At 47.2% G+C, this 16,183-nt stretch overlaps 1 long non-coding RNA gene across 3 annotated transcripts in view; it reads right to left on the reverse strand.

Moving 5' to 3' along the window:
• Positions 1-15,055, reverse strand: part of LOC123478453 (uncharacterized) — a 49,126-nt gene extending 34,071 nt beyond the window's left edge. For 2 of the 3 annotated variants that reach the window (XR_011650874.1, XR_006653655.2), the window contains exons 1-4: positions 10,256-15,055; positions 9,358-9,512; positions 3,232-3,329; positions 1,648-1,778 (exon numbers count right to left, since the gene is read on the reverse strand). This is a non-coding gene — a long non-coding RNA (uncharacterized lncRNA). The remainder of the gene's footprint in view (positions 1-1,647; positions 1,779-3,231; positions 3,330-9,357; positions 9,513-10,255) is intronic. The other variant, XR_011650875.1, reaches the window with a different exon arrangement.
• Between the last annotated feature and the right edge of the window lie 1,128 nt (positions 15,056-16,183).

The following is a 16,183-nucleotide window of genomic DNA, read 5'->3' on the forward strand; positions in this document are numbered from 1 at the left end:
AGCGGAGGCCCAAGGAGCCTCACACTGAATGTGCAGCACCAAGTTCAGGGTCGGCTGGGGCAGACACTGGCACCTGAGAGTCTTGGGCAGGTGGATGGTGTAGAACAGAGATTCTTTTCCAAACTTATTTTAGCCAGAAAATCCCGGCAGAATCTTATTTGAAGGCCCAAACCAGTGAAAGGCTGGGCTATAGTTGAAGAGGGAGTGGGGGGTCCCAGCTGAGCCAGGGGACCCATCCTCGCCCCTGGAGCGCTCTCCGAAGTGACCTAAATGGCCTGGGTTCCTCCGAGCACAGTATCAACATCAACACCACTGTGTAGGGCAATGAGCTTGGGCTTTGGAGCAGGCGAACGCCTGCATCTCAGTTTCTTCCTCCCTCAGACCTGGAAGACGGTAATACCTGCCTCACAGGCGGTTATGAGAACCGAGAGAGACAAGGGCCAGCACATCCGCACTTGGCTGGTACCCACAGATGTCGGTTCCCTTTCTTTCACTTTGATTCATATGTTCTGTGTCAAGAGCAACACTGACTCTCCTCCCAGGGCTCAGAGGACAACATGCTGCTGCACCCCAGGCCTCTGCAGAATGTCACTGTGTCGGACAACCTACAGCTCCCCTTCTAGAAGGCGTCCATACCGTCCCAGTCCTGTGGCAAGAATCGGAAACCAGACTCCTAGTAAAGGAGGGGCTAACACAGGTGCCCCTCCTGCACCGAATGAAATCAGTCAGGGGGGAAAAAGGCCAATCACAACATGCAGGGAGGAAGGGAAGCCTTTCCGCCCCTCCCCTCCAAACACACAGTAACCAGGGAACTCCCCTCTCACAACCGTTGCTGGTGCTTTCTGTATGCTAGTTGGGTCCCAACTGCCTTACCTGCATGGTCTTGTTGCATTCCTATAACACCCCCTGGGGAAGACAGCACTCCCGTTTCACAGGCTAGAAAACTGAAGTTCAGAGTGGCCAAACTAGTAACCCTGATGTTTGGCTGTCAGAATAACTGGGGAACTCATAAAAATGCATATTCCCAGGCTCCACCTCTGACCAACAGAACCAGAACTCAGTTCCTTAGGTTGCATCCCTCCCTACCCAGTGGGAAGACAGGGCCCCGTTCAAGGGTGAGGCAATACAGGCGGCTAGAGCCAGGGTGCACCTCACGCTCAGGTGCCGATCTGCTTTCGAGACCCAGTGACTCAGCCTTCTTACCGTCTATGCCCGAGGTGCCCCCGGCCTCACCCTCATCCCACTCACTGCAAAGCCAGAATTGGGACGCAGGCCTGCTTGTGGAAAGTCCACTCTTAGCCATGAAGCTACCACAGTCCTAGGATGCCTAGGGCAGAGCGTCTCACACTGGAACACACATCAGAGTCACCCGGAAGCTGCCTGTCCAGGCTCCACACTGAAACCCACCACCCCCTGCAACAGTCCCCTTCTCCAGACTCCTTCTCTAAGGGTCTGTGACAATGTGCTCCAAGCAGCTGGGACGCGTCACACTTCTACGCCAAGCTCAAAGTGGAGTTAATTCCCCCACTGCCCACTGGCACCCAGGCACACTGGTATCTGGCACTTCAGCTGCCCCAGGTCCCGGCAGGGAAGAGCACCCCACAGAAAGTGCCTGCGGCTTTCCTGCACGGAGAGCTCAGGCCTTACCTGGTCAGGGTTGACGGGGCCTCTGGTTTCTGACCACTCCTGGTGAATCCCATCCACCGCCTGCAGGCTTCTGGGATGGCGTTGTTGTGCTCAAGTTTCTCTGTGTTATTTGCTTCTGCGTGTTTATGCAGCTGGCCAGGAAACAAAGAACCTGACTTTCAATTCCTGGGTTCCCACCGCTCCCTCATTAAGTAATAGCTCTCTGTCCTGAGAGCTACTGCAGAAATTTGCATTATTTAGTTAATTAATTTTTATGTTTGCTTGTTAGGACCCCAAATTCAATCTACAAATTAATGGCAGCTCATATGCAAATGAATGGAATTCACAGTCCCCAGACCTCATGGTTTTGGTTTTGGTTTTGAAACAGCCCTACAGACCCATAAACCAGCACTGGGTATTTCCTTCTGGTCCTCAGAAAAGTGTTTCTGACTCATTAAGCACCGAACTGCACAGCTCTTGAGGGAAGTTCTGCTAAACATGAAAACCAGCATCCAGTGGGCCTCGCCCCCTCATCACTTCCACCCCCACCTGTTGCACACTCAGCTGCCACAAAACAGTTCCAGGTACCCTGACTTAACTGACCTGTTCCTGACCCTTGACCTCTATCTCTTCCTCCCAGCTTCACCGTTCTAACACGGGCTGATCGTGGTTGCGGAAAAGGCTAAGTTGGGTGTCAGGGCATGTGGACTCGGCCCATGGACCAGCTGTGCGTACTGAGCTTCAGTTTCTCATCTAAATACTGGGGCAACAGGATGGTGGTTTCTCCTGAAGGAAGTGGGAGACCCTGCTGGAAGAGGAATCTAGGGCAGGAATGATGGTGGCCCTTGGAACTAGAAGAGGAAGAACTTCCCCTGGGATTTGGGGAACTGGACTTGAAGGTTTGGGGAGAGCAGTGAGTTGATCCCGGCAAGGTGGAAGGGAGATTTGCCATGCTATGGGGCTGCCATTAGCTCTTTGCTGCACCTGCAGGGAGACACAACCTCCAGCTTCAAGGTGATGCCAAGGACTCTCAGAGATTCTTCTCCAAGTCTGTGAGAAGAATTAGCACAGCCTGTGTGTACCTAAGTTCAAAGAACTGAGTCTCTAGAACACCATCGCCATAGGAGCCAGCGCTGGCCCTAGGCTGACCATAACCCTGAAGACAGAGGAGCCTTCGCAACAGTCCTGAGCCTTGAGAAACACCTGTGGCCTGGGAGGCAGGGGCCTAGGAGCTTCCTGAGTGGACATGGCCTTGTACTGCTGGGCTACCTCCCTCCTCAGGAAGCCACATGAAGAATGGCCCTTTTGGCCTATTTGTAAATCCTCAGAGGTGAAGTGACCATGACTGGGAAGCACTCAGGGGTCTCTAGATTCACAATTGGGAGGACACTTTCTTAATTTTAAAGTGTATTACCTTTAAGCTTTTTTGAGGCATACTTGACAAATAATGGGAGGACATTATTAGTAAGTAGTACGTTAGGAGTTTGGAATCACTTATTTGGACCTTAAAAAATAGTTCCTGCCCTAGCCAGATTGATCAGTTGGTTGGAGCATCATCCTGTATACCAAAAGGTTGTGGGTTCAATTCCCAGTGACGGCACATACCTAAGGCGTGGGTTCAATCCTGGGTCCAAGCGCGTTCAAGAGGCAACTAGTTGATGTTTCTCTCACACATCTCTCTTTCTCTCCCTCTTCCCCTCTCTCTAAAGTCAATAAAAAACATCCTCAGGTGAGGATTTTTTTTTTAAGTTCCTTATTTTCATTCAAGCTGATAAAGCAAGACATCTGCTTATTTGAGATAACTGAACTGTCTTACTTCTTTCAAGCTGCTGTAACAAAATAGTACAGCCTGGGTGGCTTATGCAGAACAGCAATTTAGCCCTGACTGGTGTATTGCAGTTGGATGAAATGTCTTCCCATTAACCAAAAGGTCGTGGGGTTTGATTCCCAGTCAGGGCAAATGCCTGGGTTGTGGATTTGGTCCCTGGTCAGGGTCTGTGTACCAGAGACAACCAACTGATACTTGTCACATCAATGTTTTTCTCTCTCTCTTTCTCTAAAAGTAAATAAAGTCTTTCTTAAAAAAAGATTAAAAAAGAAGAAGAACAGCAATTTATTTCTCATAGTTTGGGAGGCTGAAAGTCCAAGATCAGAGCGCCAGCACGGCTGGGTTCTGGTGAGGGCCCTCTTCCAGGCTGCAGAAGGCCACCTTCTTGTGTCCTCACAGGGTGGAAGAGGGGAGGCCAGTCTGCAGGGTCTCTTTCATAAGAGCACTCATTCCATTTATGAGGACTCCATTCTCAGGACCAAAGACTCACCTCCTAATACCATCACTTTGGGCATTAGGATTTCAACACATGAGTTTCAGGGTAATGAACATTCAGACCACAACATAGACCATGAGGGTATCTATGGGCTCATCAGCAGTAATGGTCCGGGACTCGGGGAGCTGTCCCTGACCCCTTCCCTAATTGAACAATAGCCAACCAACATTACTTAGCACTTAGGACATGTGCTGGGTGCTGTGCTAAGCACCTGACGTGCATTATTGTATCTAATACAACATTTCTGCACAGCAGGTGCTATACTTATCCCCTTAGGAAACTGAGGCCTAGCAAGCTTAAGCAGCTCCCCAAAATCACAGAACTTGTCAAAGGTGGAGTCATGAGTCAAACCAGGCCTGACACTTGACTTCAGAACCTCGAATTTGCAGCCCGGAGCCCCAGTCCTGGCAGCTTCTCCAGGTCCAGCCCCACTGGAGGTCCTTAATTCTGGTCACAAACCCGCCTCTGCCTGTGGCGCACAGAGACCCAAGGCCAGGGATTGGGAAATAATCAGCAAGCAGCCAGGGACACCGCTGGGCGTGGCCTGGAGTTCAACACTTGACCATCAGGCAGAACTGATGGATAGTGGAACGCTAAAGAAAAAATCTGTATGTTCTACTTCTGTTGAAACATAACGCAGTTAGACAATACAAACGTGTTTGTTCAGAAGATTTGAAAAAAAAGTGCTGCGGACCAACAGGGAAATCGACAAGCATGGCCCCGTTCTTGTTCAGGAACTCAAAAAAGAATGACCAAAACCTCTCTCTCTCTTTTTTAAGAAGCAGAAAAACCTCAAAACGTGGCTGGGAGACTGAAGAAATGGAAGGGATTGGTGACTCTTAGAAAGTCCTTCCTCACGAGCTGGCTAGATGAAAGCGCAGATGGGTGGAGGGCTTTCATGGACCACCAAGGTTCCCTTCTGTAATCCCTTGCCCCAGATTCTGGTGAGTTCTCCCAGTTGAGGATCACCCTATTGCCTTGATTCCTCTTAGGGGTGCACCAGTGCAGTGGGCAGAGGCAGCAGAGTGGGCAGAAAATAAGGAAGAATCATTCAAGTGTGGGTGAGGAAGGAACAGAACTTTTCCCCTGAGGAATTATGTATATTGATGAAATCTAGACCAGAAAGGTCCAAGTTCAAAGGTCTGTTTACTTTATTATCTTTTTACCCCAAGGAATGTGCCTGTTGGGTTAATGTTTATTTTATTGAAAAATCTATTTTAGGCATGTCAAGAAGAGTTAGTGTTACTTTTATAGGCAAAAAAAAAATGCAATTTTGCCACTAATTTCAGATTTCAAGCCAGAAGTTCTTCCTGGACCCATTGGCTCTACTGCCACCTGGTGGTAGATTCCTCCAGAGCAGGGCTGGCTGGCTGGGCAACAGGCCAGAACCCAAGTCCAGGGTTGGAATCTTGGCTCTGCTCACTCCGAGCAGGGTGACCAGTTAGACAGAGTTCCTCTCTCAGAATTCCTATTTCCATATCTTAAAATGGAGACCACAATACCTACCTTTGGGGGTTGCTGTGACGATCCAATGAGTAGGGTAGTGCCTAAAGCACAGTAAATGTTTAATACACTGTAACTATTAGTTTCATTGGAAAAGAACTTGATATGCTGGAGGGGTATATCCCTGTGAGGCTCTGCCATCATTTTCATCCTGACCCCAGGACAGCTACAGAAGACGTGGCGCCCATCGCGGTGGCTGCCACTGCTAAGTCAGAGGCTGGGGGATGTTGGCAGGTTGGGAGCGAAGGGCCAACCAAATATAATAGTGAAATTTAATAGGAATAATATAAGTTCTAAATTACATATATTGTTCCCCCGAGTGTACAAATATGGGAATGCCTACTGACAAAAAAGACCAAGCCAGAAACACCAAGAAATTTTAGGGACAGACAGCCCGACAGGCATCAACTGGGCGACTTCACACTGAAAATTCTAATTCGATCAACTGCCACAAAGGAGCAACATTTACAACAAACTGTTAAAATGCTCATCTACCCTGATCTTGGAATTCCACTAATAGGACTCTACCCAGAGGAAATAATCAGAAGTAATTGTATACAAAGATGCTCATTACAGTGTGATTGATAAAAGTGGAAAATTAGAAAGACTATGTGTCCAAGGATAGAGGATGTCAATTAAGTTGTAATTTATCCATACCAAACCTTGAACTTTTTCAATGTTCTCATCACATATAATTTTAAAATGCTCATATGTTAGTTGGGGGGTGATAATCAGAGTATAATTACAATAGAGGATCATAACATATTGATAAAAGTTTCAATTACAGATACAAAAATTAAAAGCCTGAATTCACCAAATGGGATCTCTTCAAATTGTACAATGCATAAATTGACAAAACTCTAAAGAAAAACTGGCAAGTTGACATTGAAATAGATTTTAATGCACTTCTCTCAGTAATTGATAGGTCAGGTCAACAAAAAAATCAGTAAGGAAGAAGTTTTGAACCCCTTTGAAGCTTATTAATATGATGTCCCTGCACGGTACCCTGCAACCCACAGCTGAAGAAGACGGGTCCTTCTCAAACACATGGGACATTTATAAAACTTGACCACAGACACAGAGAAACCAGCAATTTCAGTACCTGGTGCTAATTCTAAGGGAGTTAGGGAACCGGAGGCACGTTGATTTGGAGTTCAGAGATTTCCCAGAGGATTATGGCCAAGATGAGCTTGTGAGCACAGTTCTACGATAAAGGAGATGGCTCTGGGGGCTGAGACCCCTCAGGCAGGAGAAGCAGTAGGTCCAAGAGCCCTGAAGCAAACAAATCAATTGAGTTCTGCAAAGAGCAGCTGCAAACAGAGTCCCAGATTTCACATCCCTTGCTCTCCATAATCCGGAGCTCTCTGTTGTACTTCTGGGCAGTGGCCCTGTCATGAATATCCGGGGCCCCACCAAAAGCTATGGTTCAGTTTCCATCTCTAATAGGAGACAGGGGTCTTCAGTTACCTCCACGCTGGGGCACATCCCCCAGAGAGGAACATGAGCTGAGCCCGAAAAGGAGCTGGTCAGAGCTCAGATGTCACGAAGGCTTGGTGAGCTCATAGTGGGGAGGTCACAGGATTCCCAAGGCTCTGCCAACAACTAAAGAAACTCCCTGCCCATCCTCCATAGGTACCCCTAAAAAGCTTTTAGGGGTCTCCCTGCGGGCTGGGCCAAGCAAGAGAAGCGGGATCCATTGCTCCCAGACCTGGTCCAGCCCATGCTGTGTGACTCAGCTTGTGTGTAGTTCTCTGGGGCTCAGGCCACCTGTTAAGATACAGGTATCACTGGCTTCCTGCTCACTGGCCAAGGTGTCATATACACAGGCTCATGTTTAGGGGGAACTCTAGAGTGTTTGCAACACCGAAGTCCCTGATGGTTAAAATGCAGTGTTTACCCCAAACCTGCATTTCACCCGACTGCTTTCCTGTGACCTCCCCACAAACACTTTCAGTGTACCCTCTGACCTGGTATAGGGACTCCTTTTGGTATAGGGAGGACTGAAAGGGACCCCCTTTCAGTCCTCCCTGGCTACTGAGCAGGTGGTGAGATGTGATCACCAGAGAGGTTTGGGCAAGCCACATGGGCCCATTAGCTCAGGAGACAAATATGGAAAGAAAGTACATAAAGGAAGGAATGATACCGGCGTAACCTGACCAGTGCCCCAAGAGAGCAAGGGGCCGTAGGAAACTCAGAGGCAGTGTGGGTGAGACTGTGCTGCCTCGGGAAACAAGCCAGTGTGACGCATGACCAATCCCCCACCCGGGTGAAGATGCGGCAGGAGCAAGTCATGGTGCTGAGCGTGTATGAGGCCAGTGAAATGTCTGGCTAAGGCTAAAAGCCCTCCTACTCCCTTCCAGTCCCAGAAGACACAGCCGCATGTGACCCAGAGGTCAACATGGTGGCAGGGGTAGGTGCTGCCCTGTCAGTCTAGCCTCGGTGAAGGATGGGATTGGCTGGGGGGCTTGGACCTTCCTGGAGTGCTCAGAAGTTTCAGCTGGGAGATTTAAATCAAGGAAAGGCAGAGACACACTCTCTTCTGGACGCACTTCACGGATGTGCAGGCCAGGGCCTGCCAGACCAGCTGGCCATGGAAGCCATGTAGCAAATGGTGGGGCCAGCCCCACATGTGAACCCCAGGAGGAAGCCTGAAGCTGGACAACAACCCACTTAGCTGACACAGGGTCCAAAGGACAGATAAAGATGGAGCAGAATTCTGGGCATTGTTTTGAGTGTTGGTCTTTTTGGGGAACACATGGGTTTTGTCTGTGCTTTGCAGAAGAGATGAGCCTGGAGACTGAAAGTCTCTGTTCTCCCTAATTGTGCAACCTTTTCATAAAGACCTCTTTCCTTCCCCACCAACCTCTGCCTCTGGAGTTTGGCTGTAGGTGGTGGCAGGCAGCCGAACCCCACTTCTGTTCAGTAACAGGAACACTGCTCAAAAGCCAATAATCCGCACTCACTGGCCGTGTGACCGTGAGCAAGTCACTTCCCCTCTGTGGTCCTGTTTCCTCATTTTTAAAATGAGCGGGTATCATCTCTAAGCTCATTTCTAGCTCGAGACTCTGGAACCCTATCATTGAAAGAACAAGATCTGTTTCAAGGGTCGATGAGCCAGTTCTTAATCAGAGAACACAGTCCTTTCCTGTGACTTTTCAGAGAACTGGGAGGTGGAGGGAAGCAGAGGTGGGAATCCCTGAGCTTTTGCTAAGTCATGGACCAGGAATTAGACCTCACAAGGGGCTGCCGCTTGGACTTAAACAATAGGGCCACTGTTCACAGTCATCCCTACCTAATGAACACAGCAACACAAAGACAAGGGGTAACATCGGGGTTTCTATCAGGCTTGACCGACATTTTAATATGCTAGTAAGTCCTACTTAGAAGCCAATCCTCTACGTGTGTGTCTCTGTCTATAGATCTACCTACACAAATAGATCTATAAAGAATACTGTGATCTCTCTTCATATATATATACACATATATATTCAAGAAAAAAAAATTATGGCCCTGATCAGGTAACTCAGTTGGTTAGAGCATCACCCAATACACCAAGGTTGCAGGTTCAATCCCTCGTCAGGGTACATACAAGAATCAACCAATGAACACAGAAATAAGTAGAGCAACAAATCAATGTTTCTCTCTCTTTATTCCAAAATACAGTATGGACCTGGCCAGCATGGCTCAGCATCCCTCCCTCTCTCCCACTCTCCCTCCTCTCTCTATAAAATCGATAAATTAAAAGAAAAATTATGTGATGAAATGTAGATTGGGTCTTGAGCATTATTAGGGGTGCTAGGGAAATAATGAAGACACCCTGGTTCACACAGGGGTGATCTGCTTGCTCATGGGAACTGAGTGGCCAAAACACCAACAACGAGCTGTCTTCCTGTGCCCTGCTTACCTGGGCTGACCTCTGGAGGGAGGGGGTCTTATTAATTCTTGGTACTAAGTTTTGAGAAAGATCCTTCAAAGCAGAGGCTTCCAGGTAACATCAGATCAGGTGGGGTAGGGCCTCGGAAGCATGAGTGAAGGTTGGAAGAGTCGGCCATTCAAAGCCTTGGCAAGAGCAGACGGGGGAGGAGTGTAGTCATGGAACACAAAAAGGCAATGAATATGCAGATTAGGATAAAAATAGACTTAAATTTTACCAGAACATAGTAGAAGGAAGATTAGTTACAATGGTTAACACCCGTATCCACACACGTAATTTCATCCTTGGGTCTCCTTTCATTCAGCCTGCTCCCCTCGATGTCTTTGTTCCTTTTCAGGGTTTACTTTGCATCTACCTGATAGTCTCTGGACCCATGTTCAGCAACACTCCTCCAGAGCTTAGCCTGCATTTCCAACTCCCTCCAGTCACGCTGACCTGGGGGTTCTCATGCACACCAAACACAACATGTCCTAAAGTGAACTTTTTGTTACACCCATGGGACCATATTGGGAAAGGCTTCAACTTTTATGAGTGCTGTTTGTACCTACAATGTTTGGAAGGCAAGGAAGGTAATGGGATGTGGCATTTATTTATTTTTAATATATTTTATTGATTATGCTATTACAGTTCTCCCATTTTTACTTCCCTTTATATCTCTCTGCCCTACACCTCCCACCCCACCAGCAATCTCCCCACTTAGTTCATATCCATGGGTCATGCATATAAGTTCTTTGACTTCTCCATTTCCTACATTATTCTACCCTCCCCCTGTCTATTTTGTACCTACCATTTATGGTACTTATTCTCTGTACCCTTTCCCCCCATTCCCTCCCTCCTCCTCCCCACTGATAACCCTCCAGGTGCTCACCATTTCTGTGATTCTGTTCCTGTTCTAGTTTGCTTAGTTTGCTTTTTAGGTTCAGTTGTTGATAGTTGAGTTTGTTGTCATTTTACTGTTCATAGTTTTGATCTTCTCTTTCTTAGATAAGTCCCTTTAACATTTCATATAATAAGGGCTTGGTGATGATGAACTCCTTTAACTTGACCTTATCTGGGAAGCACTTTATTTGCCTTTCCATTCTAAATGATAGCTTTGCTGGATACAGTAATCTTGGATGTAGGTCCTTGCCTTTCATGACCTGGAATACTTCTTTCCAGCCTCTTCTTGCCTGCAAGGTTTCTTTTGAGAAATTAGCTGACAGTCTTATGGGGACTCCTTTGTAGGTAACTGTGTCCTTTTTTCTTGCTGCTTCTAAGATTCTCTCCTTATCTTTCATCTTGGGTAATGTAATTATGATGTGCCTTGGTGTGTGATTCCTTGGGTCCAACTTTTTTGGGACTCTCTGAGCTTCCTGGACTTCCTGGGTTGTGCCATTTATAATGAAATTCCAGAGTAGATATTGCCTCTGTCCTTAGAATTTTGTGTTTTAACTTGATTGCTCATTGGAGCCACCTGGACATTTTGGGAACATGAAGACTTCCATGCTTTGCCCAAAACTCCATGAATCAAATCCTACAAATATCAAAAAATTTTTTTCAAGTTTTCAATGTTGCTAATGAAAACCAATGAAAATTAGTCCTACCTGGTGTGGCTCAGTGGATTGAGTGCTGGCCTGCAGACCAAAGGGTCATAGGTTTGATTCCCTATCAGGCACATGCCTGGGTTGCAGGCTGGGTCTCCAGTTGGGGGCATGAGAGAGGCAACTACACATCCATGTTTTTCTCCCTCTCTTTCTCCCTCCCTCCCTCTCTCTGTAAAAACAAATAAAATCTTTTAAAAAAAGAAACAATGAGAATCAATTATCCTCATTAACAAGTCACAGATTTCACCACTGAAAATTCATTTTCACACTTAACTATACTCAGTAGGAAAGATCACAAATTGAATTTGAGGAACGAATGCCTTGGCCCTTATCATCACTCTCAAGCAGAAAACTTACCTACTGGCTCAGGCCTCTCCATCATCCTTTTAAAATTTAGCAACTCTTGGAAAGCATTATCCACTTGATGCCTGAAGGTGGAACCCTCCCTTCATTCTGCCCCTCTGGGCATCAGGTGCTTGACTGCACAGTATTAATCTGCTCTCACACCACTTCTGTGCTTTTGGAGAAACTCAAATCCCTTTCTCTCTACCTAAACTAGAAGCACGGGCGCAGGGAAATAAAGGGCAAGGAAGCCAGAACAGGAACTGACAAGAATGTCATTTTGCAGCCTTGATACACTGACAGTCACCTTTCTGTACTTTTGATAGCTTTTCCCTTTGAACAAACAAAATACAGTATGGACCTGGCCAGCATGGCTCGGTTGGTTGGAGCACCGTCCCGTAACTGAAAGACTGCCGGTTCAATTCCCCACCAGGGCACATGCCCAGGTTGCAGGCTCGATCCCTGGTCAGGGTGTGTGCAGGAGGTAACCAATGGGTGTTTCTCTCTCCCATTGATGTTTCTCCCTCTCTCTCCCTTCCCCCTCTCTCTTGAATGACAATAAAATAAATCCTAAAAAAAAAAAAAAGTTATGCTCACCTCACTGGGGGTGAGGGAGGTAAAATGTAGGCAATTATAAATGGTAGGTCACTACCAAATTATTTTTAAAAATAAGCATGGGAATGTAATTAGATACGCATGACTAGAATACACCACCCCCTCCCTCAGTTACCTACACGTTCAATTCCATTTGACCAATGCGGAGGCAGGAGGCAATCCTCACAGGGCAGCCCTCTCATAGATTATCAAGGGCTGACTTTTTCTTATGAACCACATACACAAACTACAACTAGGAGAGTACCATAAAGTTCACTCAACATTATTGGAAACACACTATGTAGGGTAAAACCTTTATTTAAAAAAAATTCCCACCAGACTTCCAGTCAAAATAGTGGTATAGGTAAATGTGGTACTGGAATCCTCCTACAATCACATCAAAATTACAACTGAACTACACAACAACCATCATTCAGTATAGCCTGAAAACAAGCTGAGTGGAAGTCCTACAACTAAGGATTTAAAGAAGTTACACTGAGACTGGTATGAGCGGCAGAGACCTGGACTAGGCTGGTCCCACACCCATGTGTGGCAGTTTAAAACTGGGAGGGATATCTTGGCTACGGAGGTCCACCCTAAGCAGTGAGGGGTCCCAGCTCCCCACCAGGCCCTCCATCCTAGGGTTCCAGAGTCAGGAAGATAAGTCTCCACAACTTCTAGCTGTAAAAATCAGTGAGGATTGAGGATAAGTTCTGGAATCCCAGGCAATCCTCTTAAAGGGCTCATGCACAGACTTACTCAGACTTACTCCTACTGAGCCCCAGCGCAGGGGCAACAGCTTGAAAGGAATATATGGGGAGGAACTGAATTGTATGACATCAAGGTGAAAGCTGCCCCTCAGCTTTCTGCCAGACAAAAGTGCGGCAGGGGCCTTTGTTCCTATTCTGAGACACACCCCAGAGCAGGCAGGCAGATACCATATCTGGGTCTTCATCAAACTAGCTCACACTGTTCACCCCTCCCTGGTGATTCCCTGGGACACTGCCCCACCCAACTTGCAGGCCCACCCAAGCTGTTTCCATTGGCTTTTCCATACAGATGGCCTCTCTTGCCTCAAACAAGCAGAATGTGCCTCAAATAAGCAGCACCTGACCTCTGTCTAGCCCATACCTCTTGCTACATGTCCCCGGGCCTGGCACTAGGAGCTACAGGCCTTGGTTCAGTTTGGCCTCTCCTTGGCACCTCCAGGCCCAGAACAAGTAGCAGCCATTGGTAGATCATTCTGTAGCTTATGCCAGGTGGCCCCAGGCAGGGCACAGTTCGTGGCTGACCTTGCACTCCCCAGGAGGCCCCAGACCCAGTGCATCCGGTGGACAGATTCAAACCACGCCAGATTATAATCCTACCACCTCCATCAGCAACACACTCAATGGGCAGGATCAGTGAGCACCAACGCCCCACTGAAGCAAGTCCTGCTCTGGAAGGTCGACTCCTGCACAGCACCCCACCATAGTCACAGCTGGTCCCCACAGCTGATATGCCTGGGGATCAACCCCTCCGAGTGCTGCCACAGCATTCAAGGCTCAACTACAACAGGACAGTGCACACAGCCCACACAGGGGCACACCTGGAGCACTCAGCTTTGGTGACTGGGCAGGCTATACCTCTGGGCCCTACAGGACACCTACTACACAAGGTTACTTTGTAGACCAAGTCTGGGAAAGGTAGCAGCTCTAATACATAGAAACAGACATAGGGAAGCAGCCAAAAGTCCCAAATGAAAAAAACAGGAGAAATCTCCAGAAAAAGAACTAAATGAAATGGAGGCAAGCAAACTACCAGATACAGAGTTTAAAACAATGGTTATAAGGGTGCTCAAAGAAATTAGTAAGAACTTCAACATGAAAAAGACATATAGAAATCATAAAAACCCAGTCAGAAATGAAGGATACACTAAATGAAATGGAAACAATTTACAATGAATCAACAGTAGAGTGGATAAAGCTAAGATTCAAATCAGCGAATATAAGGAAGCAAAAAACATCCATCAGAATAACAAAAAGAAAAAAAATCCAAAAAATGAAGATAATGTCAGGAGGTTCTGGGACAATGTGAAGCACACCAACATTCGCATCATGGGGGTGCCAGAAGGAGGAGAGAGAGGGCAAGAAACTAAAAACCTATTAGAGCCCTGGCTGGTGTGGCTCAGTGGATTGAGTGCTGGCCCGAAAACCGAAAGGTCGTTGCTTCAACTCCTAGTCAGGGCACAGGGCTGGGTTGCAGGCCAGGTCCCCAGCTTAGGGTGTGTGAGAGGCAACTGATCGCTGAATTTCTCACACATCAATGTTTCTCTCCCTCTTTCTCCCTTCCTTCCTCTCTCTCTAAAAAGAAATAAAATTAAATTAAGTCTGGGACCACACCGGACTTAAATTAAGCAAGGACCACACCAAGACACATCATAATTAAAATGCAAAAGGATAACGACAAAGAGAAAACCTTAAAGGCAGCAAGAGAAAAGCAGTTAGTTACCTACCAGGGAGCTCCCATAAGACTGTCAGCTGATTTCTCAGCAGAAATTTTACAAGCTAGAAGGGATTGGCAAGTAATATTCAAAGTGATGTGATGAAAAGCAAGGACCTACTGCCAAGATTGCTCTACCCAGCAAAGCTATCACTTAGAATCCAAAGACAGATAAAGAGCTTCCACACAAGAAAAAACTAAAGGAGTTCATCTCCACCAAAGCAGTATTACATGGAATGTTAAAGGGTCTTCTTTAAGAAGGAAAAAAAGATTTAAAAAAAGAGAACCAAGATGGCGGCATAGGTGGACACACTGTGCCTCCTCACACAACCAGAACTGACAGAAAATCGAACAAGGAAGTCTGACACCAAGTAAATAAAAAATAAACATTCATCCAGATAGGTAGGAGGGGTGGAGACGGGCAGCCGGGGCGGAGAGGACTCGAGTTGTCCTGGCGGGACAGAGACTGGAGGAGTGTGGGATGAACAGGGCAGGCAGTCTGACCACTAGCAGACCCTGCGGCCCCACATTCACGCAGATAAACTGAGAGGGCCGGACTCAGAGTGGCGCGGAACGGGGCAGGCAGAGCGCAGGTAGCACCCCGTGGCGCCACACTAGCGCACAGATAAACCAGGACGAACGGAGGGGAGTGAAGCAGACCACATAACCCAGGGCTCCAGCACGGGAAAATAAAGCCTCAAACCTCTGATTGAAAACACCCGTGGGGGTTGGGGCAGCAGCAGGAGAGACTCCCAGCCTCACAGGAGAGGTTGTTGGAGAGACCCACAGGGGCCTAGAATGTGCACAAGCCCACCCACTCGGGAACCAGCACCAGAGGGGCCCAATTTGATTGTGGGTAGCAGAGGGAGTGGCTGAAACCCGGTGGAGAGTGGAGCAGGCGCCATTGCTCCCTCTCGGCCCCTCCCCCACGTACAGCATCACAGCACAGCTACCAGTGTTACCCCGCCCCGGTGAACACCTAAGGCTCCACCCCTTAAAGTAACAGACAAGCCAAGACAAAAAAAAAAAAAAGGCCCAAATGACAGAACACTTCAAAGCTCCAGAAAAAATACAACTAAGCGAGGAAGAGACAGCCAACCTATCAGATGCACAGTTCAAAACACTGGTTATTAAGACGCTCACAGAATTGGTTGAATTTGTTCGAAAACTAGATGAAAAAATGAAGCCTATGCCAAGAGAAACAAAGGAAAATGTACAGGGAACCAATAGTGATGCGAAGGAAACTGGGACTCAAATCAATGGTGTGGACCAGAAGGAAGAAAGAAACATCCAACCAGAAAAGAATGAAGAAACAAGAATTCGGAAAAATGAGGAGAGGCTTAGGAACCTCCAGGACATCTTGAAACGTTCCACCATCCAAATTATAGGGGTGCCAGAAGGAGAAGAGGAAGAACAAAAATTTGAAAACTTATTTGAATAAATAATGAAGGAGAACTTCCCCGATCTGGCAAAGGAAATAGATTTCCAGGAAGTCCAGGAAGCTCAGAGAGTCCCAAAGAAGCTGGACCCAAGGAGAAACACACCAAGGCACATCATCATTACATTAGCCAAGATTAAAAATAAGGAGAGAATCTTAGAAGCAGCAAGAGAAAAGGACACAGTTACCTACAAAGGGGTTCCCATAAGACTGTCAGCTGATTTCTCCAAAGAGACCTTACAGGCAAGAAGGGACTGGCAAGAAGTATTCCAAGTCATGAAAGGCAAGGGCCTACATCCAAGATTACTGTATCCAGCAAAGCTGTCATTTAGAATGGAAGGGCAGATAAAGTGCTTCT

This window comes from Desmodus rotundus, chromosome 2 (assembly GCF_022682495.2).
Source record: "Desmodus rotundus isolate HL8 chromosome 2, HLdesRot8A.1, whole genome shotgun sequence".
Taxonomy (NCBI): Eukaryota; Metazoa; Chordata; class Mammalia; order Chiroptera; family Phyllostomidae; genus Desmodus; species Desmodus rotundus.